Source organism: Cervus canadensis, chromosome 23, assembly GCF_019320065.1.
Source record: "Cervus canadensis isolate Bull #8, Minnesota chromosome 23, ASM1932006v1, whole genome shotgun sequence".
NCBI lineage: Eukaryota > Metazoa > Chordata > Mammalia > Artiodactyla > Cervidae > Cervus > Cervus canadensis.
In genome coordinates, this window is record NC_057408.1 from 52,866,234 (window position 1) to 52,891,253 (window position 25,020).

Sequence of the window (25,020 nt, forward strand, 5' to 3'; positions counted from 1 at the left end):
AGATACAGACACATTTAGGACTATTGATGAATTGACCTCTTTATCATTGTGAAATATTCTTGTTTTTCTCTGGGTAGTATTTCTTGTTCTAAAGTCTCCTTGTTGACAGTAATAAAGCCATCTTAGCTTTCTTTCCATTAATGCCTGTGTGGTACACTGATTTCCATCTTTTCACTCACAGAACTGTGGTTTCTCCACCCCTACTCCAGTGTATTGGCACCACGCACAGGTTTTTTAGCATCAGTGAATGAAACATCAGACACTCAATCACTAAGGACAGAAACATGAGAAATATGCCAATTCCTCTTTATCTGTCAAGCACATCCCAATGATTCTTCAGAAAACATCACAAATTCATCTACTTTTCTCCATACTCTAAGCATGAACCAAGAAGAGGCCAAAACCCTCACTACATTAGAGATTCTGACCCACCTCCTAAGCCCTCCCACTCTGCACAGGAGCAAGAGTGACCTCAGGACACATGACATCATCACCCTCTTTTAAATCCTGCAGTCTCTACCCCACTGCACTTAAACGCCAAGCTCTCACCATGACCTAGAAAGCCCCACATGCACGTGGTCCTCACTCCCTCCCTGAACCCATCTTCCCCTGTGGATCACCTAGCTTTGGTTTTGCCTGGACTTGCTGCTACTTGATTGTATTAAATTCTTTCCACTTAGGACCTCAGCTGTTGCCTCTGACCAGAATAAATTCACCTCACCTTTCCACTGTTAGCATTTAAACTAAGGCCCCATAGAAGCAGAAGAACTCTCTTTTTTCTCCAAACATTTGTTCAGTTCCTAGTAGGTGCCAGACACTGAGCTTCATGATGAGAACAAAACGGTAAATGTAAAGATATTTGGTCATTGCTCTCAAAAAGCTTACAATTCGATGAAGACAACAGATTTCATTCAGTGAACGTGCAAACAAACTCTGAAAGAAGTCCCATAAAGAAAGTGAGCACAGCTCGATGAAACCCCTAATAAAACTGAAACAGTTTTGTAAATAAGGCCTCTTTGGGGAGGTTCTTTGACCATGATCTGAAGAAGTAGAGTTAAACAGCATATTGTGAATTCAGTAGAGCTAAAAAGCGTATTAATTGAATTTCAGCTCATATACATGTACTGTTAACAAGATATATTATGACAATTTTGATTAGACCCTGATTAGCAATTAGTTACAACAACTCTCAATTTGGCACAATCTTGTCATATATTGAAAAGCAAAAGTATGGGTTAATCATTTCAAATGCAGAAGAATGGTATTTTGTGCACAGTAAGATAGAAGAGCTAAGAAAAGAGTAAACAGAATGCTTTTTAACTAACTTCTCATTCCTAACTTGTAAACTGAGTGAAGTAAAACTTCTTTATGTGACTGGAGAGATTAGTACAAGCACTTGCTTTTCCAAACACACATTTTTTTAGGCCTCATCCAAATTTCACAACCCAATTAAACTCTTGATCTGAACTTAAAACTAGAATCATAACAGAGGGAATATAAGGGACAAAAACATTAGAATATTTCAGGTTTATTTCTGGGGCTATCACCTCAAATGGCCTGGGCTGGAAGTAAGCTAGAACTTTCACGGAGGTGTGAGATCATCTGGATATATTTCACCAAATTAACTAAAAAGTTAAGATTTTACATTTAAGTCCCATGTTTCCTTCTTGCCTCCCAGTTATGTCTCATCATCTATCATGTCCTTTCTGCTCTCATATATACCCAAATTCTGCTCAGATTTTACAGTTAACCTTAAAACTAAACTCTTCTTCCCCAACTTGCCCTCTGTCTAAAATTCTCTGTCTGCAAACTCCGGTAATCTAAGCTTGATGATAGTGTATGTCACCTGCCTTCCAATGGAACTGTTTTAAAGGAGTACCACTCTCACATGCTATGTTAGTTAACCCTTGCTGTTTAATAAACCACCTCCAAATTCAATGGGTGAATACAACACACCCACACTTAGTTCAAATAAATGTTCTGGGTCAGGTTCAACTGATCTCAGGTCACACATTTCAGATCAGCTGGAGGGTCAACTGAGTCTGCCGGGTCACCATGTCCTCACTCAAAGGTTTGGCAATTGGCTAGTGATGAGCCACGTGCTTCTCATCATCTAACAAGCTGCCCAGTGCTGCTTCTCATGGATACTAGGATCAGAAGCATCAAAAGGGAGAGCTTCACCAAGCAAGCACCTTTCAAGCCTCTATTTGCATCATTTTTGCTTATGTCCCATTGGCCAAAACAAACTACTTTTGGATGGGAACATTTATAACTTCACCCTCAATCCCCAGGAGGGAAAAAATTATGGACATTTTGTAATTGACCACATCCTTAGATTAAAACAAGAGCAACAAGAAGCTCTTTCTTTGAATCCCCACATCTGGGCCACTCATGTATGAAAGGCTCTCCACACGTATTTTCAACTGAATACTTAAAATGAATGAATAGATGGATGAAAGTTCCCCACTTCAGCTCATTTCACATCTCAGTCTTTGACAATTTAATATCAATTGACATTTTCTATGTTTAATGCCATTTGTATATAAGATGACCAAAAGAAATGAGGTAAGTCAACTTCTTGATTGGCCAACATGAAACCTGAGAATTCGCAATGATTTCCTGGCCTGATTTGATTGTCCAGAAGTATCTCACTACCAGTGTATGTAGCAAATTAAGTTCTCCAGATCTAATGATGACTGGAAGCGTCTTGACCTCCATTTGCAAAAGAGTTTGTAGAACAAGAGAAAACAAACAAACAAAAAGGTTCCAGCCTGAGTTTAGAGATGTGTCTTCACAGCATCAAATCAAACAGGTGAAATTCAAACCTCATTTAACAGAGGGCTCAATTCTGGAGGAATAGTAGGTACAGAGGAGAACAGAAGTTTCCAGTCTCCTTAAGGGAGACAGAGAAGAGGCTTGAAAATTACAACCTCAACCATTAATAATACCATATCTCACTTTGAGACCCACTTCTGTCTTAGTTTGGATTTTATCTTAGGGATGCTTTTAAATAAAAGCAATATATTCCTTTGAGTTTTGACTTTAAATTACAGAAAATATGACATTAGCAATACATCCTAGTGGTACTCCAAATCTTTGGGGCAAAAAAAAAAAATTAATGAAGAAAGCTATGAGGAATTTCTAAAGCTCAATAGTGTCTACATTTGACTTTGAACAAGTGTTAATGTGTGCAAATCTATATATCATTTAATGCAATAGATGTATCAAGACTCTAATATGATTAAAAGTAAATTCATTTAAGAATCATTTTATGAAATGCAGACCAAACAGCCACAAGAAGATATGATAATGCAGATAAAAGTTAACACCTCAAAATAAAAAAACAGTTGGCTGGGCAATCAACAATGATCCTAATAAGGGTGAATTTCTAGAGTTGAAGCAGTCATCTTTATGTGGATGGCTTTAAAGTTATGTCCAAGAACAAGCAAGAATATCGAACTAAATGGCAAATGTTGCAAATAGGAAACTTGTTGTTTATCCCTCCCCTCACTCTCTCCCACAACACTATCCACAGAGGGGAAAAAGAACAAGAATCGCTACTAGGGCCTCAGCAATGAACTTAAGAGCTCTGCATAGTAAAAGTAATAAAAACTGAATACATAATTCAATAGTTCAAGAAGCCTCATCAAACCTCATTAAACAGCAATTTAAGCTTGTTTTAGTTGCACTTGGATTCTTAGGTTTATATGGTAGTTGAAAATTCAGATGATTGGGACTGAAATGAAACGTGCTGGAGTTTGACATAGTTGTGGTTTAAAAAAAAAAAAAAGGTAAGGAGACACTCAGCAGGAAATAAGGTCCATTTTCTAAGTAATGTGTCCAAGTCTGGACATCAAAGCATACAAGCTAAGCTTGAGAATGTAAGAAGAGTGTGTGCATGCTAAATTGTTTCAGCTGAGTCCAGCTCTTTGCTACGCTATGGGCTGTAGCCCACAGAGCTCCTCTGTCCAAGGGATTCTCCAGGCAAGAATACTGGAGTGGGTTGCTGTACCCTCCTCCAGGGGATCTTCCTGTCCCAGGGATCAAACTCCTGTTTCCTGCATTGGCAGGCAGGTTCTTTTCCACTAGCACCACCTGGGAAGCCCATAAAATGACCCATATTCTGTTTGAAGTCATCAAGAACCAAATATCCCAGATTTTTGGTGCAAGATGTATCCAAAGAAGGCAATCAGCCATGTCACAGAATTGAAATGCTATGGTGTTAGAGGAAGAATGAATGTCATTCAACTCTTAAATTAAAAATTATACCAGCAATTTATCACATTCAAGTATTTAAAGTATGCATATTAAATATATGCCATGAATCACTTGTGACATTTTTATAATGTAGAAATATAAGACTATTGGTTGGTTTCTGCTATTTAGGGGACAAATTGATGTATCAAAATATATGCTTTCTATTTATCATCTAAGAAGCACAAAAAATCAACCATAAATGCCAATCTGCCTATAAATATTAAGACACTATGATTCATCTATTATTATACAGGAGCCAACCTGTCCCCACACTCCATTCTTGGGTCTCTGTGTTGCCCACTGGCATAGAGGGAGCTTATATATGTGCCATGTAACCCCACTCTCCTAACTACTGCTTACTGGGTTTAAATGAATAATAATCAAGGAGAATCAATCGCACTCATACAAGAAGTGGAATCAGGTCCACAGCTGCTGCTGCTGCTAAGTCACTTCAGTCGTGTCCGACTCTGTGCGACCCCATAGATGGCAGCCCACCAGGCTCCCCCGTCCCTGGGATTCTCCAGGCAAGAACACTGGAGTGGGTTGCCATTTCCTTCTCCAATACATGAAAGTGGAAAGTGAAAGTGAAGTCGCTCAGTCGTGTCCGACTCTTAGCGACCCCGTGGACTGCAGCCCACCAGGCTCCTCTGTCCATGGGATTTTCCAGGCAAGAGTACTGGAGTGGGGTGCCATTGCCTTTTCCACAGAGAAGGTCCACAGAGTTGGAGTCAGTTCTGGACAGCCATTCTGGAAAGTCTGTCTGAAATACATTTGGGAGACCAGTGCACTGGCCACATGTAAATACGGAAGGAGCAGTTCTGAGGGTAGAAAGATGACAATGAGGTAGATTTAAACAAAGTACAAAAGAGGAGAGGCCACGTAACCCACCAAGACCGTCAGCCCGAGGCAGGGCTGCCTGTCTGCCAGGCTGAACTCCTAAAGCAAACCTACAGTAAACACTCCTCGTGTGTCACTCCAGTAAATCCCCCTTATCTAAGCTAGCTAGAAAAGAATTCTGTTCCTTATAACAAAATGGTCCTATGACATCTAATCTCCTCTTTGCTCATATAAGGTGTTGGCTCAATGGCTAATTCAAAGACTATCATCCACTTGAATTTAGATTGATTTTTATACTAACATTTGAGGGCTTTATATTAGGAGCTGATTGCCAATGCCAATTAATAAAGAAATAAGGAGAGTTATCGGCCAGTCCAAATCAAAAATTAAATCAATACTTAACTGGTAATCTCATTAACATCACTGATAGTAATGGAATACTTGCATCCATCTGCTACTCTTTTACGTAAGCAATTTTAGTTTTTTAACATACCTTTTCAGGGCTACAATGAATATCTATTTAGATGCTATACTTCACAATATTCCTTTCTATATCCTTTGCCACCAGTCTTTCTCCCCACCGTCTCAGTATTTCCTTCCTTTTGTATGTATTTTTTTTAATTATTAGTGGAATCTGAAATAGCACTATATTTATTTTTTTTTTGGATTCTTTTTCTTATTTATTCTGTTCTTTTCTTTTTTTATTTTATTTTATTTTTTTTTATTAGTTGGAGGCTAATTACTTCACAACATTTCAGTGGGTTTTGTCATACATTGATATGAATCAGCCATAGATTTAACACGTATTCCCCATCCCGATCCCCCCTCCCACCTTCCTCTCCACCCGGTTCCTCTGGGTCTTCCCAGTGCACCAGGCCCGAGCACTTGTCTCATGCATCCCACCTGGGCTGGTGACCTGTTTCACCATAGATAGTATACATGCTGTTCTTTCGAAACATCCCACCCTCACCTTCTCCCACAGAGTTCAAAAGTCTGTTTCTGTACTTCTGTGTCTCTTTTTCTGTTTTGCATATAGGGTTATCGTTACCATCTTTCTAAATTCCATATATATGTGTTAGTATGCTGTAATGGTCTTTATCTTTCTGGCTTACTTCACTCTGTATAATGGGCTCCAGTTTCACCCATCTCATTAGAACTGATTCAAATGAATTCTTTTTAACGGCTGAGTAATATTCCATGGTGTATATGTACCACAGCTTCCTTATCCATTCATCTGCTGATGGGCATCTAGGTTGCTTCCATGTCCTGGCTATTATATACAGTGCTGCGATGAACATTGGGGTGCACGTGTCTCTTTCAGATCTGGTTTCCTCTGTGTGTATGCCCAGAAGTGGGATTGCTGGGTCATATGGCAGTTCTAGAAATAGCACTATATTTAAAAACAGAGTTGAAAACTATGAAATAAAATATACTCTGCTGAACTTAATATAATGAATTCTGAACAGTGATCTAATCTTATCACTATGTTTAATACCACTTAAAAACCCAAGCAGTCTTAATTCATGGACCACTGAGTATTTTGTGAAACTTTACATTTATTTTCCACTGTTACGGCAATTGCTTTTGAAACTAAAGTCATAAATAACTTCTTGAAAAATTACATTTTAGTTTTATAAAAGATTTAAAAGTATGACCAGGTGTACTTTTATTAGCGAGAATGCAAGGCCCATTAAGGTTGGGCTTTTCATCAATTTTGCTTATTAATGTATCCTTGGTATCTAGGGAAGCACTGGGTACACAGTACACATCTAATAAATACTGCTTGAATAAATGAGTCACAAAATGTGTCACTAGGTAAGAAATAAAAAATAAGACTTTCACGATCGTTACGACACTGACTTGTTATATGACCCTGGGCCTGTACTTGATTATTTTTATCCAGATTTCATTTCCTAAATGTTTATTGAGTGCCTACAATTTGCCAGGAACTCTAGTTGAGAACAAGGACACCAAGATGAACAGATCACAGACCATTCCCTCTAGGAGCTCATGATGAAAGGATCACTGTCAAGTGTGCAGTCTTTGTAGGACAAGATGATAAGTAGGACACACGTTGAATAAATAAAATGTTAAGTGAACTTAGAGCATAGAGCTGCTTATTCTTTAAAATAAGATTATGCAAATAAACTATTTCTTCTATGTAGTCATACATGAATCATTCTACAGGTCACCAAGGTACCAGTCAAGACATTAAAAGGGTCATTTGTTAGATGTAAAAGGTTTAAAATTAGTAGCAGAGCTTTAAAAATATCTTTCTTGTTCATGCATTAAAAATTTCCTTCAAAACAACTTACTACAAGCACTTTACAATTTACATCATGCTGAGACTGATGTCCAACTGATGGAGACAGAAGAGGCTTCTAACACACTGCAGATCATGATCTCCTTTATAATATACACGAAGAAGGTAAGCAAGGTGCTAAAGAGCCTTGACTATGGACTCAGACAAAACTGGGTTTCGATACCACCTCATGAATTTCCACATCATCTAACTCAGTAAGTCAGGACCAAGTTTTTATCTACACCAGAAAAACTATCTCCTTGGTGTCTAGAAACAGAGTTCATAAAGGCAAACTTATGCCTATTATAAATTACCTATCTTTCCTGATCACATATAATATGATCACATATCAATATGATATAAAAGGACATACATTTCACTCCAGTTTCCAATTTATATTATGGAACATAAATAATTTTAATTGACCTCATCAGAACTGCTAAATTTATACAGTCTTTACTATTCCTTGCTTAAAATTTCTCTGACACCAGTGACAGGGAACTCAAGTCTTCTGAATAATCTACCAAGGGTTTAATATTTAACAAAAAGCATTAAATGTCAGTATTTACCATTTACTCTGAACATACATGTTCTATCCACAAAAATCAGAAATCATCATGCGCTAGATGAAAGGAGACATGTAAGGCGAAGTGTGATATTAAACCCACTGAAAATGCTTATCTTTGTAATTCTTTAAATTGAAAGATTTAACAGAAATTTAGACTCTCTAAACTCCTCTAATAAAAGCTCCCATGTTACACCACTGGTAACTGCAATATCCACATGCACAATTTCCAAAGATCCTTAAAGTTCAAACAGACTTTCACGAATATTAACTCATTTAATTCTGACAATAATCCAGTAAAGTGTGTTTGTTAAGGAAAAATAAACTGAATCTCAAGAGGCCAAGAAACTGAGTGGCCAAAAATCAGAGTTAGCAACCTAGTCTTCTGACTTCATGTTCAGAGTTCAGTCCTTCCTTCACACAGACTTAGTTTCAGGGCAAACATAAAAGCTGGAAGATATTTGTGGACCCACTTTATTCTTTGCTTGACAATCACCCTGACTTCTTAATTATATGGTCAGATTTTCAATACACCTGAGTAGATCTTTGAGTAAATATGCCAAGAAACATTTGCCGTTCCTAGATAAAATCAACTTTTAGAAAGAATATAAAAGCAAAATTGACCAGATCACAATCTTCTTAAAATTATATTATAAAAGTGAACCTGAATTAGAGAGACTACAGATGAAATGACTCTGCTAGAAAAATTTCTATACTGTTAAAACAATTGGAGTTTTGATACTGTTTAAGAACTAAGGTGAATATGTTTCATAAATATAATTTATTTAATTCCAGGCCTGTATGAAATTCTATGCTCTTTCCTGAGAATTCATACCAAGAATTATGAGTTACTGCTATTATCTATATGCTTTCAGAATAAGAATATAAAAGTAAAATAAGAAAGATGTAGATAAGGGGAAAACTATCAGCTTTCTTATGAAGTAGTCAAAGTCGCTCAGGTTGTGTCCAACTCTTTGCAACCCCATGGACTATACAGTCCATGGAATTCTCCGGGCCAGAATACTGGACTCGGTAGCCTTTCCCTTCTCCAGGGGATCTTCCCAACCCAGGGATCGAACCCATGTCTCTCACATTGCAGGAAGATTGTTTACCAGCTGAGCCACAAGGGAAGCCCAAGAATATACTGGAGTGGGTAGCCTCTTTTCTCCAGGGGGTCTTCCTGACCCAGGAATTAACCCAGGGTCTCCTGCATTGCTGGTGGATTCTTTACCAACTGAGCTATGAGGACTTCCCTGGTAGCTCAACTGGTAAAGAATCTGCCTGTAATGCAGAAGACCCCGGTTTAATTCCTGGGTTGGGAAGATCCTCTGGAGAAGGGATAGCTACCCACTCCAGTTATCTGGCCTGGAGAATTCCATGAACTGTATAGTCCATGGGGTCGCAAAGAGTTGGACATGACTGAGTGACTTTCACTTTCAGTATAAAGTAGAAATAAAAATAAATAAGAACTTAGACTAAGTCGAATGATACATTATACACTTCGAAAAATAAAAAAATCTTAAGTATGAAGTGCTGTCTCTGCAGACTTCCCAACACAATTCAAATTAATGAAACACAACATCTGGGTTATCAGTAAACACTGTAATAAACAATATAAATGCGATTAGGTAATGACTTAATGAGAGGTCACCACACATAAAGTTGGCCTTAAATTTTTGTTAACCACCAATATCAATGGGCTTCCCAGGTGGCTCAATGGCTAAAGAATCCACCTGCAATGCAGGAGACACAGGTTCGATCCCTGGGTCAGGAAGGTTCCCTGGAAAAGAAAATGGGAACCCTCTCCAGTATTCTTGCCTGGAGAATCCCATGGACAGAGGAACCTGGCTGGTTACAGTCCTCAGGGTCGCAAAGAGTAGGACACTACTGAAGCGAGTGAGCACACACACAATACCAAATATTTCGTTTCCTTCAGAACACTGGAGAAGTAACAGGATTTTCCTTCTCAGGAACTGTCCTGGGATACACTAGAAGCATGCAATCAGACACCTCAAGTTTCTCCTTACACCTTTCCCATTCTACAAAAAAAGTCCCAATTTCCATTCCTCCCTTTCCTAGAAAACAATCAAAAGAGTTCTCAGAAACTAAAATAGGATGGATTGTCCAGAAATGTTAAGAAAGTGGCACTGACATGCTTGACACTGTTTACTTCTGTGAGACATCAAACACAAGAGAAATTACTGTTGACCTTACTTCACAGGATATTTTACCCTCAAAAAGTCTCTGATAAAACAGTGAAGGAGAAAACATGATAAAATGAAAGGCAAGACTAAACACTTGGGGATGAAACACACTCCAAAACTGACAATTTCCTCTGATCACCTAATTTTGCAATGGAGTCTTTCTAGAAACACTGAGTGTTTCTATTCAGTAACAATGAGATCACCTAAAACAAATACCCTGCATGTGATAATGTTTGGAATTTAATGGTAGGCAATGAGATTTTTTCTAATTTCTTATTTTTGAACTATAAAAATTATACTGAAAGATATGTAGAAAATACACTAAATGTTTGGATAAACAGTCATAAAGTTCTTCAATTTTAAACATTAGGAAGGAAATATTTTATACTACTAAAGAGAAAGTGGTTTTAAAATTTTGCTGTCTTTTCAGTAAAAAGTTTCTAACTTTTATATATAATTCAAGTCCTTTTTTCTATACAGATACTTGAAGTGGCAAATAAAGTTATAAAAGGTATTCAGATGACTTAATGTTACCTTGTTGCCAACTTTGAAAGATCTCATGATATACTTACTTGTCAAAGCTTCAGTGAAATAATTTCATTACATTGTTCTTGTCAAAAATCTGGTTTAGGCCGAGATTACATAAAAAGGTAAATGAGCTCTACTGAAAATTTACTTTATTGGTTAATCCTACATATGCCATAAATCTTTAGATATATGTTGTTGAAACATTTGATACAGTCTTATTCCTATTTGCTCACACAATTTATTTAAAAACATTTTGGAAATAAAACCAGAAAAAGAAAATAAAATGGAGGAAAAAAATTTTTTTTAATTGATTTTACTGTTTACAACAGTTCATAGTGAACATTATCATGAACCCTGGAGCACAGCTCTGCATGGTCAATATCAGATCATAATATGAAAGAAGCCACTTTTTTCACTTTTCTAAAATTCACTGGTTATTTCAAACCCAGTACTGCATTACGGCAGATAAAACCTGAGTCAGGTAAGGCTGGATTATGGAATCAAGTTCTAAACATTCAGAACCGTAGAGATAAGACAGAGTACAAAGTTAGAAAGACTGGATGGATAAAAGAGACAAACTCTGGTATAAAGTATCACCATGAAAATAACAGCATCATGAAAATTAGATTGGTGTTCAAATGAAATATACTATAATTCGATGGAACAAAATGATGGTGAACCATGTTTTCAAAAGTTAAAAAGTGGTATAAGACTTTGCATATATCAGTATTTTATTAACAACTGCAGAATATTCTGCTTAAAGTTCCACAAATTAAATACTGACATCACAATCACATCAGGAGTAAACAAGTATGTGATTAAGAAGAGGTACAGTAAGCGTAGTAATAGTCCTGGTAACCACATGTATTGAGTACTTCTGTGTCATGCACTGTAACTTACATATTTATTCTGCACAAAAAGTGTCAGATATTCTGTTCCCATTTCAAAGATAAGACTATTTAGAAAAGTTAGACAATTTACCCTGTATTAGATGCTAGAAAGTAGTATATTTGATATCATAAAACTTAAAATACCAATGATCTTGAGAAATATGATACATGACAGCCGACCATCTCCTCTTGAAAAATACAGTAATGTCTTTCCAACTGGGCTGGCCAGGTGAAATTAAGGAAAAATCAACACACTAGGCAGGTTTACAGATGAGAAACTTAAGTCCTCCCAGAGAAAACGATAATAAGATCAGCAGCAGTTGTAGCAGCAGTGTCAGTCGCTCAGCTGTATCCGACTCTTTGCAACCCCACGAAGTATAGCCTCCCAGGCTCTTCCATCCATGGGATTCTCCAAGCAAGAATACTGGAGTGGATTGCCATTTCCTTCTCCAGGGGATCTTCCTGATCCAGGGATCGAACCCAAGTCTCCTGCATTGCTGGCAGATTCTTTACCATCTGAGCCACAGGGAAGATCTAAAGCAGTAGCAGCACTACCAAGGGAGTTGTTGCCAAAAGGTGGCAGTATCAGGACGCAAGCCAGAAAAATTGATCTGTGCCCCTGTGGCCCATGTGATCAGCCACCATGCTATGACCAGGGGCATTTTCACACTTTCAGGCTTCCTAATTTTCATCTCCCAGGCTATGCTCACTAGGATATCTTTATGACACCCCTTCCCCTACATTGTATATGAAATACTTGAAAAACTGTTACACATTGTACATGAATATGCATTCCATGAGGTCTAGTCCATGAAAATGTCTATTTCATTTTCAGAAGTACTGACTCACCTTGAATCTCAGATACCTAAGATGCAGAATAAGTCATATACTTGAGAAGGAAAACGTTTCAATAACCTTTATTTCTCAACATCCATCCACCCAAGATAACTTCACATCATGACCAAAATACCTATTCCATCCCTTCTTTTCTGCCCAGGTACTGGCCACTGGACCATCTTTCTAAGTGATACAGAGCAATCTTGCTCTTCTCTTCTTCTCCCCAAACAATCCCAGCAGTAACTATTCCAACACTGCCACTCAATTCGATTTTACTACCTTTTCCCAGCCTCAATTCTGTTTCAATGATTAACCCCAAATGGACTGACCGGCAATTTAAAAGTACATTGGAACAGAAAGTTTTAACCTTTCAGAAAATGGTATGCAGCAGAAAAGTTACATGCACTAGAAGTACGGGTAAGGAAAGCTCACTGTCAGGGTAGGATTTGCATAAAGATAATCATATTTGGTATATTTTCATCACAACCAATTTCCAAGAGATAGCCTCTCCAATTTCATTACTGTTTTTATAGCAGTAGAAACAGCATAGTTTGTAGCAATTACAGGTTTCATAAAATCAAACGGCAGTTATATTTTAAAAGAAGAATGCTTAACATTATTGCAAGGGGAATTTCATGACAACACATTATACTTTACATTAAGTAATAAAAAAATCTTCAAACATATCAGCACACGCTTATCTAATAAATATAGCAATCAATATACCAAAGTCTTTTTATATAAGCCTATATTTTCCCTCCGCCACGGGTCTATTTAGTTATTGTAACTTTCCGACTGATATCAAGGCAGAAATATTTCAGAAGAGGTCATGACATCAAAAATCATCCTCAAGAGGAAGTAAATATTTAAACTCTTACCTTGTCTTAGTGAGACAAGCAGTATCTGGTCTGCAGCAACCCCATGAATCTGGAATTGAACTGGATGCTTGCTGATCCTTTGGAGAAAGTGTTCCCCAGAACAGGTGTAAGTGGTACTCACAGAAGGCGCTCAACAGCACCATTCACCTGCAACACAAGAAGTGCAAATCTGTTAACCGAGTTTCCAACATTATTTACACACATGAGTAGCAGCCTTACTCTCCTCTTTACACTCACAGCTCAGAGGCAGGCTCATCTAGACATCAAGAGCATGGTCTCCAGGTCAGAGGAACAAACTTCATGTCACAGCCCAGCCACCCATCCTATCTTTTTAAGAAGCTATGTGTGCCCTCCACAGAGGGCTACAAAAAGAATCATGAAATTAATACAAATAAAATGCTTTTAACAGTGATCCATGAAAAGCAGGCATTTTACTCCTCCTCTCTCTTTTTTTTTTCCTGTTCTTGGTTAAAAGTTAGGAAGATTATCATCCATTTACTGAGCACATAATATAAAGCACTCGGTTGGTGCTTTATAGAAATGACATCATTTCATCCTCAGAACAGATGTTACTCCTTTTATTTTATAAATAAGGAGACTGAGATTTGGGGGATTAGCAATATGCTGAAGTTAGACAACAAAGTAGTAGCACTGGCACTTAAACCAGATCTGATGCTCTTCAACATTCTTGTTGCATCTGAGTGCTTTCGTATTGCAGGGGCTGTCTGTCATAGTTTGATGCTCTCCACAGAAAAGCAAACAATATGGCAAATTCAACTATTTAATATAAAGTGCTATTTTTATAAATGCATCTCAAATTTACTAAGTTTTAGGAGATAGACTGATTCAGAAACAAATCAGTAAGTTTCAGCACATGAAACAAACACATTTAAACAACATTCAAAGAAATTTCTCTCCCTCTCTGTAATGGAGGATCTGATTCATGGTGGAATTTACCATCATGAAAAGATAAAAGGCAACTTTTTCAAATTGCTTACAGTCATATTTGCAGAACAATGATGACTGTGTACTAAAGTCAAATTGATAAAAACTATGTTTTTATTATAAAATTAGTATCTTCATTACAGATCTGCAGAGAATAAAAGATAGTTAACACAAATATTTATAAAAATATTTAACTACATCATCATAGTCATTGCTAATAATATGGTGCATTTTCTTCTGGACTATTTTTCTATGGTTTCCTTTTTTTCTAGGTATAATAATACTAAATTTTATTTTCTTAATAGAACATAAATCAAAGTTTTAATAGTTTGTAAATATTTTATATTTACATTTTATATTTTATGGAGGAGGTCCAGTAGCTCTACTATTTTTCACTTTATTATTAGTATTAGCAAATGCAATCAGATGAAATAAATCAAGAATAATAAGTGGTAAAACTATTTCTACTAGTTGATGTGATACCTGGAAAATACTGAAGAATCAATATAAACAGTACTTCAAACAATAAAAGAATTTGGTAAGGCCACAAAAGATGACAATATTCATAAATTAACACCTTCCATAGACACTGCATTATAAATAAGTAACATAACCATAATGAAAAAGATGGGAGACAACAGAACTAACCTAAATAAAACTTCAGAAACAGTGTTCTGATTGTATACCTTAAAGTTGAAGACAAAAAGAACTGTACGCATACTGCACTCTAGTTAAAGATTTGGCTTTTCACAGAGGTATAAAATTGCAATTGTGAAACTACTTCATGTACATTTCCAGACTGAGTTAATAACTACATTGATGATAATGAACATAAAGTTTCTTGGTGTTAAAAACAAGAGCTACTAGAAACAGAAATTGTCTAGAATGAACTCTGTGATGATGGACTAGAATCAGATGAATTAATATGAATTCATCATTATGTGTGTGTATACACACAGATATAAAACAGATATAGACATGTGTATGTGCACATGTGCATTTATATATACAACTATCTCCTATTTCTGTCAGGGGAGAGAAATCCTAGAAGCAATTGTGAAAATTCATTGAACACACCAAGAACCCAGAACTTGGTTTCCAAGTATCCTTCTTCAATAACAGGAACCCAAAATCCTGGGAGGAAGGCTGATCTCAGGAATGCGTCAGAGATGAGCATGACAAGGGAATGGGACAAGATTAGTCCTCAAGATCCTATGGGGCCAGAAAGTCAGCACGGTGCTCAAATTGTGACGGCAGATCAAAAGGAAGCAGGAGCCAGCCTGAAGGTGCTCCTGGTGGCCAGATGATAATAATGAACTTTATCTCAAGGAATAACAAATATCCTTGAGTTCATACTCCACGTAAGTGACTGAACAAATAAGAATGAGATAGCTCACTCTTTGAGTAGAATTCAAACTAATAAATACAGAAGGAATGATGCAAATAGAAAAATCAACCTCTCACAACCATCACCATAATAACTGTTACAGAGCCATGAGTCAGTGATGGAGGCTAAAACTGGTGGGCAAAGATACATGAGAAAACAGGATACCTGTATATTTCAAACTGTCTCCCCACAAGATACTTACGAACTACAAAGGGGAAAAAATGTAAATTTATAGTGCAGAAAACTGATAAACTCCGCCTCAGTTAAAGTGATCAAACTTATCACCACCAGGAATAAGGCATGTCAACATCGTTTACCTCCTTATATGACTCACTGAGGTCACACCATCGCTTCTGGGGTATTCTTGCCAAAAATGAGTAATCTAAATTTCATCATGAAGAAACATCAGACAAATCCAAATTGAACAACAATCCTCAAATTAACTGGCCCCCACTCTTCAGAAATGTCAAGGTCATAAAGATAGACAAAGTCTAGAGAAGTTCTTCAAGTCAAAGAATAAAGAGACATGACAGCTAAATACAATATGTCATCCTAGATTTGATCCTGAAATAGGAAAAAGAAATTTGTGGCACAACTGGAAAAATTTAAAGAAGGCTTATAAATGGTACCAATTTTTATAGCTAATATTAATTTCATGATTTTTTAATTGTACTACAGTTACATAAGATGTCAACATGTAGTGAAGCTAGGCGATGAGTTTATACAATCTCTTTGTCCTACTTTTGCAAACATTTTGTAACTCAACTTACTTCAAAATGAAAGTTTAAAAACATTTCAAAAGTACTTGGGAAATGAATACCAAACTAAATTCAAATATAATAGATGAAAGAAATGAATAAAAATGAATAGGAAAACAATTGAGTAGAAGTAAGATATACAATGAAAAAAACCCAACTATGCCAAAATTTGTTTTTTTAAACTCTTCATAAGACAATGAAGGACAATGAAATTGAGCAATACCACATCTCTACAGTAAATAAAAGGGTGTTAGAAATAGCTTTACCATTGGTAACTTATAAAACAGAACAGCTGGAAAGGATGTGGAGAAAAGGGAACCCTCTTGCACTGTTGGTAGAGATATAAACTGATATAGACACTATAGAGAAGGTCCATCTAGTCAAAGCTATGGTTTTTCCAGTAGTCATGTAAGAATGTGACAGTTGGGACTATAAAGAAAGCTGAGCGCCGAAGAATTGTTGCTTTTGAACTGTGGTGTTGGAGAAGACTCTTGAGAGTTCCTTGGACTGCAAGGAGATCCAACCAGTCAATCCTAAAGGAAATCAGTCCTGAATACTCATTGGGAGGACTGATGTTGAAGCTGAAATTCCAATACTTTGGCCACCTGATGTGAAGAACTGACTCGTTAGAAAAGACCCTGAGGCTGGGAAAGATTGAAGGCAGGAAGATAAGGGGACGACAGAGGATGAGATGGCCGAATCACATCACTGACTCGATGGACACGAGTTTGAGCAAGCTTTGGGAGCTGGTGAAGGACAGGGAAGCCTGGCATGCTACAGTCCATGGGGTCGCAAAGAGTTGGACATGACTGAGCGACTGGACTGAACTGGTGGAGAACAGTATGAAGATTTCTTTAGAAAAAAAAAAAAAAAACAGGAATAAAACTACCATATGACCCAACAATCTCACTATGGAACATACACCCTGAGAAAATGATAACTGAAAAAGACACATGTACCCCCAATGTTCACTGAAGCACTATTTACAATAGCTAGGACATGGAAGCAACCTATTTCCACTGACAGATGAATGGATAAAGAAGTTGTGGTACATATACACAATGAAATGTTACTCAGCTATTAAAAGGAACAAACTTGAGTCAGTTCTAGCGAGGTGGATGAACATAGAGCCTGTTACAGAGAGTGAAGTAAGATAGGGAAAAATAAATATCATATATTAACACATATATACAGAATCTAGACAAATGGTACTGATGAACCTACCCGGAAGGCAGCAATAGAGACTCAGACATAGAGAATGGACTTACACACAGCAGGGGCAGGAGAGTGTGGAACTAATTAAGAGAACAGGATTCACATATATACATTACTGTATGAATAAGAGTTAATGGGAAGGTGCCATAGAACACAGAGAGCTCAATCTGGGCTTTGTGACAACCTAGAGGAGTGCGATGGGGTGGAAGGTGGGAGGGAGATTCAACAGGGAGGGAACATATGTATCCTCGTGGCTGATTTATGCTGATATTTGGCAGAAACTAATGCAATAATGTAAAGCAATTATTTTCCAATTAAAATAAATTTAAAAATAAAAAACAGAACAAAGTCAAGAACTCACCACATACATATGGCTGTCTCGTTTATGACAGAGATGCCATCCCATTAAGTATGGAAAACAACGAATCAACTTTTCCAATAAATAGCACTTGACTGAAAAAGAAAAAAAATGACTACTTTCCCCACACTATATCCAAAATGGAAAAAATAATTCCAAATAGACTGTAGACTAACATGAGAGGTAAAACAAGACAGCTTTGAGAAAAATGACTAAAATTACAAAAACCAAGTGTTGAAAATGATATAAAGGAAGTGGAATTCTTATATGACTGGTCCACGTGTAAATTGGACAGAAGAATCATGAGAGCTGATTTATTCATAAAAGCCAAAACTTAGCATCAAAGCAAATGTCTATCAATAACAGAATCACTTAATAAATCACACCACATTTATAAAATTGACTGCTCTATAACCATAAGGAGCAAACAACTGTTGCCTACTGCATAGAGCAACCAGACATAATACATAGTTACAAAATTCAAAAGAACATAGTTTATCATTCCAATGATATAAACTCAAGAAACCAATGATGCTAATTTATAGCAAAAAAAAAAAATGCATTATACTGGTTACTTCTGGAAGGTATTAAGCAATCAACAAGGGAGTTCTTTGAGCTGGTGATTCTTTGTCTTCTTATCAGTAGGGGTTATACGGGTGTAGTAACACCTTGTCTTCTTTAAGCTGTACATTTTAACATTCATGTACATGCATGTGTCATATTGCATGTAAGTAATAAATCAGTAAAAATTGAAAGGTTTTTTTTTCTTGAATGAATCCTCTTGTCTTCATTTTCATAGTTTAAATATTTTACCTATCAGACAGAGCTTTCCAAGGGATGCAATTAAAACCAGGTATTAATTTCTGAGAATCCATTTCTCCATCATGTAACAGAAAAAAGGAAAAGAATGGCTTTTTATTGTCCAGCTCCTTTCCTGAAAATAGATGCTTAGCTCTCTGTTCATTACTCTTAAGAGTGAGAGAAGATATCCTGTCTCTTATAGTAAATGCTGACTATTCCATCTGTTCAAAGTGTTTATTTCTTTTCAAAAAAAATTGAGAGAAATGTTATTGGATACTGAACAGTTCAGTACTCTGGGATGTCTTAGGAAAAATATTTTATGTGTACCAAATCTGACTGTTTGAGGAAAAAACAAACTTAAAATGAGGCATAATAAAGTAACGCACTACATTTTTTCTAAATAAATACTTCCAGTTATATAAAGCTACTAGTGCAAAACATATTTAAATTCTCCTTAACATTAAAAAATGTAATCACATTTTCCCTCAATAATTGTGAAATTTCTCGAATTTTCCATTTCCATCAACTCACATTTGTTTGAAATCTCTTTAAACTGTAGTCTTCCATGATTTTTTTCTCTGAAAGTCATACTTTTTAAAAAAGTGAATAATAAACTTTTAATAGACTAAATAATAAACTTTCCTTTTCTTTCCAGATTTCACACTCTGTCCCAGAAGACAAAATGCTACAATATTTCTAAAGACGCACTTGACATAGGAAAGGCAGGGACTAGTCACAGAGGTACTGACATCTACCAAGAGCATATAAGATGTTCAAGGTCTCCATCAGCCTCTATACTACTCACAGGTCCTATAATACAGTGTCTTGAACATGGCCAGGTACCAATATATATTTTTTCTAAATTCCATAAGGGAAACACATAAGGCAAAAAGCAAAAGTTCAATTACAAGCAATATCTTCTATGAAGAGAAAAAACTGGGAAACACATACACAGTCAAGTATAAAAAGCAAAATAATACAATAACTCCAATCTGGCAGTTGGGATATGTTCCCATTATCTAGAAATTTTACTTATTTATCACCCTTCTGTTCAACACCATTGCCATGTAAGTGAGGTATTACTGTCTATTCCTAAAATGTCATTGCCAGACCCAGGAACAAAAAAGGAACTGTCATAGGACCATTTCAGTTCAGTTCCTGTCGTGTCCAACTCTGCGACCCATGGACTGCAGCAGGCCAGGCTTCCATGTCCATCACCAACTCCCAGAGCTTGCTCAAATTCATGTCCATCAAGTCAGTGATGCCATCCAACCATCTCATCCTCTGTCATCCCCTCCTCCATCTGCAATGATTTTGGAACCCAAGAAAATAAAGCCTCTCACTGTTTCCCCATCTATTTCCCATGAAATGATGGGACTGGATGCCATGATCTTAGCTTTCTGAATTCTGAGTTTTAAGCCAACTTTTTCACTCTCCTCTTTCACTTTCATCAAGAGGCTCTTTAGTTCCTCTTTGCTTTCTGCCATAAGGATGGTGTCATCTGCACCTGAGGTTATTGATATTTCTCCTGGCAGTCTTGATTCCAGATCTCCCATGATGTACCCTGCATATAAGTTAAATAAATAGGGTGACAATCTATAGCCTTGATGTACTCCTTTCCCAATTTGGAAACAGTCTGTTGTTCCATTTCTGGTTGTTTCTTGTCTTGCATGCAGATTTCTCAGGAGGCAGGTTAGGTGGTCTGGTATTCCCATATCTTTAAGAATTTTCCACAGTTTCTTGCGATCCACACAGTCAAAGGCTTTAGCATAGTCAACGAAGGAGAAGTAGATGTTTATCTGGAATTCTCTTGCTTTTTCTATGACCCAACGGATGTTGGCAATTTTATCTTTGGTTCCTCTGCCTTTTCTAAATCCAGTTTAAACATAGGACCATTTGGGAAATCTTATTTCCCCTAGAACTTTGATAGAGTTTCATAACATATAAATATTTTGGTCCATTATATTTCAATGGTCCTCTTTTGAATTTTGATCTACTCTTTTCACATAGAGAAGGAAATGGCAACCCTTTCCAGTATTCTTACTTGGAAAATTCCATGGACAGAGGAGCCTGGCAGGCTACAATCCATGGGGGTCTCAAAGAGTCAGACACGACTGAGCAACTAACACTTTTGCTTTTCTACTCTTTTTCACAAAATAGAGTTTCTCAGTTTCTCTGAGTTCAATTCTTCCTAAGCCATTACCAATGTTTCAATTTGCAGGCTGGATCTAACTACTGAAGCATTTATCAGAACCCAGGTAGCAACGTGTTATTATCTTACTAATTAATGCGCCCCAGGAGACTCTGGAATGAATATAGGCCACTCTGCACAAATAATGACCACTGAAATCATAGCCCTGACACCCGTAAGGCTGCACACCCTAATACAGTCCATTTCATTAGGACTTTAGTAAAAGATGAAGAGGCTAACCCAAGAAACCTGCAGAGCAGCATCAAGATGATATGGGCTTGTGGCTATAAGGAAAAGTTACCTTAAAACACAGTCCCCAGTTCTGCCTTTATGATTCTGATAGTGATGCAAATGCCACAGAAAGAAATATTAAAGAAGAATTACATAATCCTCTCTCAACCAATTGTTAGCTTGTTTGCTGTATATTTAAACACTGCCACAGGCTTCTAGTGGCTGGCAACTCACACTGTGGGAAATGTCACTGGCTTTTGCTATTCTACTAGCTGTGCTCCCCGGAGCAGAAAATTAAGCCTGACATATTTGGGGGAGGACTTTTCTGGTTTGTAAGAACTTAGAAAAATAGCCATACTTATTTATTCCAGGGTCACATTTATAAGTTCTTGGTTGCGCTGAGATAAACAATTTTAATACACGTGCTAAGTTCTTAGTTCCCTCCCTAAGGCAAACAGATTTTCATTTCTAACTTTAAAAGAAACACACAGACAGAAAAAGAAAATACTTTTGTATCTACATATATGTATGTCTTACGTATATGTGAAAATAAAAAAATCAATATCTAAAATGATACATTTCTGCTTCAGTTTATTCTGACTTCTCCTGAATAAAGTCTAATTATTATAACTAGTCACTTATCAAAATATTAGCATTTCATGATGAATAACTTAGATTTGATGCACAAATATGATAGAATCATGAATTTCAGGCATACTTAAATTTACTTTGTTTCATACATTATTTGAATCGTGCTATAATGTAAGACTAATGATCTCTCTTTAGTTGGAGGTTTTTGCATATTTGCAACATTTAGATGTATTTTTTCCATCTGTTATAGGTGACATGTAGTTCTACCACAGGAATCACACAGGCTACCTGACCAAACTTAATTTACAAATGTGGAATAAAACTATGAGTTACTGAAATGAGCCATAGAGTAAGATCCTCACTGAAGAAAAATACAGTAGTGTTTCTGGAAAAGTTTCTGGAAAACCACAGACTTAATCATTCAGAGGCATCTGTCAACTTCAACAAAACAAGGACATACCTCCCTATCTCTTGCCAAATTTCTTTTTCCCCAACTTTGTTCTTTCATGCAATCTCAAAGAAAGGAACTGTATCGGGCATCTAGATTCTATCTATAATAGGGACAAACAAACCTGACTCCACACTGGATCTGTTTCTTTTACTTTAACCTTTATATTCTATTACTTTTTAAGTAATAGGGAGCTCAAATCCAGTGCTCTGTAACAACCTAGAGGGGTGGGATGGATGTCCAAGAGTGAGGGGACATATATATATTGTTGATTCACACTGATATTTGGCAGAAATCGGCACAGAATTGTAAAGCAATTATCCTCCAATCAAAAAAAAATGTAGTCTAATTGCTTGAAATATTCAAGATAGCCAATTCTCAAGACTCTCACCTTTAAAGGTATAACACTTTTCCATTCCTGAAGAGACAAAAAGTTGCAGAATAGAGAATAACATGTGCCTGGCTGGAGGTTGACAGGCACATCATGACCTAACCTAGGAGGGCAGTGGCAAGAACAAAGGATTCCAGCACCAAGAAGTTTGCAACAACCAACCACACCTTCTCTCCCTCTTGGCCTTTAAAAATGCTTTGCTGCTTCAAGGAGTTTGGGGTTTGGGGTGTGAGCCACCCATCTCCTTGTATGGCCTTGCAATAAACCTTTCTTTGCCCCAAACCTTGGTGTTTCAGTGTGTTTGGCCTCACTGTGTACTGGGCACACACATGCATTTGGTAATGTATCCGTCACATGGCAGGTCCATTTTATTATACGTGACAAGAATTACAGCCTTTGGAGAAAAAAAGGTCCCAAAGCTCTGTCTCTCCCCAGCTCCTCATGTTTGTGCAAAGCCAGCAGTCTCACAGCACTGCTTTCTCTCACCGTGGCTTGGAAAGACATCCTCTGTCTTTTTAAAGTTCTATTGATCAAGCTAATGACATTTACTCAGCACCTGCTGAGCAAAAGTCACAGTTCCACCTGCTCTAAGGACACAGAAACGCACAGGCCACGGCATGGCTTTCCTTCAACAAAGATGAATGTCCTCTGATTGCTGTTTTATAAAGTAGCCCTGGATGCCTGACATGTCCTTCCGGTCCTAGCAGCCAAAAAAGTCTCTCATCCACTTACCCACACCTGTCATCTTGTCTTTCCCATCTTGCTCACTCGCGTGTTTGCTCCATCGTGTTTGACTCTTTGTGACCCCATGGACTGTAGCCCACTAGGCTCTTCTGTCCGTGGAATTTTCCAGAGAAAAATACTGGAGTGGGCTGCCATCTCCAGGGAATCTTCCCAAGGGGAGAATCTCCAGGGGATCCAGGAGATCAAACCCACATCTCTGCCGTCTCCTGCACCGGCAGGTGGATTCTTTACCACTGAGCCACCTGGTAAGCCCTGTCTTTCCCGTAAGTGTTTCCATCCGAATGAAGATCAGCCAGCATTCCCTCCACCAACCACCACCATTCAATCTGTACATGCTCTTCTCTTCAGACAGACAGTGATGACAGTATTTTGCAGGAAATGTCTAAGCCTTAATTCTTATCTGATTTAATGCTTCTTCATCGATGATTCTCAGAGTGTGACTCACCACTACCTTTGCATGAGTGATTGCAAATCCCTAGAGAAGAGAGATCGATTTTGACTTTTTGAGCCCTCAGCACAATTAAACACTACTGTCCTCTGCGATTATGAGGACGATCAACCCAGAATTACAGCTGCTCCTTTACGCCAAAGAGTCTTCCAAGCAGAAACGCAGGCCAAAGGGCTACCTATGAAGTCCAGGGACCAAGGGCAAGCAACCAAGCATCTGGGTAACAATTCTGGTTCTTAGAAAACTCTCCTGTTTTAAATGATGTCAAGGATTTACTGCATTTAAAATACAAACTGACACATGCTGAAGCTCTCTGGTTTTTACGACATTCAGAACCCTGGGCTGCTTCTCTCCTATTTTGTTTTGCTTTATATTGTCTTGTTCTTTTCCTCTTTCTGGGTCCTGAGATCTGCCCTGGATCAATGAAAGCTTCCCCAGAACATAGGGCAGCAAATCACAAGGCTGTGTGCAATACCTTTCTCCAGTTGACATGTTCTCCAGATGTGACATGAAGTGTCCACATCTGTTCTCTTAAGTCATTATAAGCATCACCAAAAGGGAGCGCCACAACAAACCAAACCACCCCAGCCCAGCCTCCTCCAGGTCCTCAAGAGGCAGCAACCAACATTAGCAAGGTCCTTGTCTCCCATCACAAGGCTATCCCTGCTCGTTGTAAAAGGCTTTCTGTGGCCTTTGGCTTTTGGTTTTTGTTTTTTTTTTTTTTTTATGATGAGCAAATTTGGCTTAGAGAAAGCATTATTTTCAGACTGAAAAGTATTCTGTGTCTTAAAAATGTAGAAATCTTCAAACTGTATACGTATAATATACTTTATTTATACAGACACATCACAGAGATATAACAGGCCTGCTTCCAGGTCACTGCAATAAGGCAAATAATCCAACAGAGCAAGTCATGCACATTTTTTTGTTTCCTGGTGTTTATGAAAGTTACATTTGTACTACATTGTAGAGTATGAAGCATGCAACAACACTGTGTCTAGCAAAATAATGTACATGTCCAATTAAAAATACTTTATTGCTAAAAAATGCTAATCACCATCTGAACCTTCAGCAAGTTATAAATCTTTTCTGCAATAGTAACATCAGAGATCACTGATCACAGATCATCAGAACAAATGTAACAACAATGAAAAGGTCTGAAATTGTGGGAGACAAAATGTGGCACAGAGACGCAAAGTGAGCAAACAAAGAGA

At 37.4% G+C, this 25,020-nt stretch overlaps 1 protein-coding gene across 2 annotated transcripts in view; it reads right to left on the reverse strand.

Moving 5' to 3' along the window:
- The window catches only part of DLGAP1 (DLG associated protein 1), a 770,938-nt gene that overhangs the window by 651,009 nt on the left and 94,909 nt on the right, over positions 1-25,020 (reverse strand). For both annotated transcript variants that reach the window (XM_043443644.1, XM_043443645.1), the window contains exon 2: positions 13,299-13,445. The gene's annotated coding sequence lies outside the window, so the exon portion shown is untranslated. The remainder of the gene's footprint in view (positions 1-13,298; positions 13,446-25,020) is intronic.